We start from the raw sequence: 2,813 nt of genomic DNA, 5'->3' as shown, positions 1-2,813 counted from the left end.
GCCAACTTTTTCACTCTCCTCTTTTACTTTCATCAAGAGGCTCTTTAGTTCTTCTTCATTTTCTGCCATAAGGGTGGTGTCATCTGTATATCTGAGGTTATTGATATTTCTCCCAGCAATCTTGATTCCAGCTTGTGCTTCTTCCAGTCCAGCATTTCTCATGATGTACTCTGCATAGAAGTTAAATAAGCAGGGTGACAATATACAGCCTTGACATACTCCTTTTCCTATTTGGAACCAGTCTGTTGTTCCATGTCCAGTTCTAACTGTTGCTTCCTGACCTGCATACAGATTTCTCAAGAGGCAGGTCAGGTGGTCTGGTATTCCCATCTCTTTCAGAATTTTCCAGAGTTTGTTGTGGTCCACACAGTCAAAGGCTTTGGCATAGTCAATAAAACAGAAGTAGAAGTTTTTCTGGAACTTTCTTGCTTTTTTGATAATCCAGTGGATGTTGGCAATTTGATCTCTGGTTCCTCTGCCTTTTCTAAATCCAGCTTGAACATCTGGAAGTTCATGGTTCACATACTGTTGAAGCCTGGCTTGGAGAATTTTGAGCATTACTTTACTAGTGTATGAGATGAGTGCAATTGTGCAGTAATTTGAGCATTCTTTGGCATTGCCTTTCTTTGGGACTGGAATGAAAACTGACCTTTTCCAGTCCTGTGGCCACTGCTGAGTTTTCCAAGTTTGCTGGCATTCGCGTGGAGCACTTTCACAGCATCATCTTTTAGGATTTGAAATAGCTCAACTGGAATTCCATCACCACCACTAGCTTTGTTCTAACACCATACACAAAAATAAACTCAAAACCATACACAAAAATAAACTCAAAATGGATTAAAGATCTAAATTTAAGACCAGAAATTATAAAACTCCTAGAGGAAAACATAGGCAAAATACTCTCTGACATAAATCACAGCAATATCCTCTATGACCCACCTCCCAGAGTAATGGAAATAAAAGCAAAAATAAACAAATGGGACCTAATTAAGCTTAAAAACTTTTGCACAATGAAGGAAAGTATAAGCAAGGTGAAAAAACAGCCTTCAGAGTGGGAGAAAATAATAGCAAACAAAGCAACTGACAAAGAATTAATCTTAAAAATATACAAACAGCTCATGCAGCTCAATACCAGAAAAATAAAAGACCCAATCAAAAAATGGACCAAAGAACTAAACAGACATTTCTCCAAAGAAGACATACAGATGGCTAACAAACACATGAAAAGATGCTCAATATTACTCATTATCAGAGAAATGCAAATAAAAACCACAGTGAGGTACCATCTCACACCAGTCAGAATGGCTGCCATCAAAAAGTCTACAAACAACAAATGCTGGAGAGAGTGTGGAGAAAAGGGAATCCTCTTATACTGTTGGTGGGAATGCAAACTTGTATAGCCACTGTGGAGAACAGTGTGGAGATTCCTTAAAAAAACTGATACCAGAACTGCCATAAGACCCAGCAATCTCACTGCTAGGCATACACACTGAGAAAACTATAATTGAAAGAGACACATGTACCCCAATGTTCATTGCAGCACTGTTTACAATAACCAGGACATGGAAGCAACCTAGATGTCCACCAGCAGATGAATGGATAAGAAAGTTGTGGTACATATATACAATAGAATATCACTCAGCTATTAAAAAGAATGCATTTGAATCAGTTCTAGTGAGGTAGATGAAACTGGAGCTTATTATACAGAGTGAAGTAAGTCAGAAAGAAAAACACCAATATAGTATATTAACGCATATATATGGAATTTAGAAAGATGATAACGATGACCCTGTATGCGAGAAAACAGAAGAGACACAGATGTAAAGAATAGACTTTTGGACTCTGTGGGAGAAAGCAAGGGTGGGATGATTTGAGAGAATAGCACTGAAACATGTATATTACCATATGCAAAATAGATGACCACTCCAAGTTCAATGCATGATACAAGGCATTCAAAGCCGGTGCACTGGGACAACCTAAAGGGATGGGATGGGGAGGGAGGTGGGAGACAGGTTCAGGATGGGGGGCACATGTACACCTGTGGTTGATTCATGTCAGTGTATTGCAAAAACCACCACACACCACAATATTATAAAGTAATTAGCTTCCAATTAAAAAAAAAAAAAAAGATTCTTTGCTTCCACTACAGGGGGCACAGGTTCAATCCCTGGTTGGGGAACTAAGATCCCACATGCTGCATGGCCAAAAAAAAAAAAAGTAATAAAATAAAGAGGTAATGAAGGTAAAATCAGGTCATATGGGTGGCCTCTAATCCAGTATGAGTGTTCTACTTATAAGAAGAGACGATGAGGACACAGAAGGGATGCACAGAGGAGGGAAGACCACTTGAAGACAAAGAAGACAAGAAGAGGGACTTCAGAAGAAACCAACCCTGTCAACATCTTGATCTCAGACTTCTAGTCTCCAGAATTGTGAGAAAAACTGATTTCCATTGTTTAGGCCACCAGACTATGATATTTTATTATGACAGCCCTAGCACAGTAAATACAATTTGTTAAAAAGCTTCTACAAAAAACACTGGAATCCAGAACTTCCATCCAAGCCTATGACAAGACAATATTATTTATAGATGACTCTATAACCATCTTTAGATGTTAACCATTAAAGTGTTTGTTTAAGAAATTACTCTTTCATGCTCAATATGAGCATGAGTTTTGGAGTCAGACAGAGGTGAGTTTAAATCCTGACTCAGTCACTTGGAAGTTGTGTAATCTTGACCTCTAAAGACTCAGTTTCCTTGTCTGTAATTTGGACCTAATAATAGCTCCCTCCTAGACATAACTCAATAATTG

Source organism: Bison bison, unplaced genomic scaffold (genome assembly GCF_000754665.1).
Source record: "Bison bison bison isolate TAMUID 2011002044 unplaced genomic scaffold, Bison_UMD1.0 scf7180017864270, whole genome shotgun sequence".
NCBI classification, from domain to species: domain Eukaryota; kingdom Metazoa; phylum Chordata; class Mammalia; order Artiodactyla; family Bovidae; genus Bison; species Bison bison.
The sequence above is the reverse complement of the archived record's forward strand: the minus strand, read 5'-3'. Positions refer to the sequence as shown.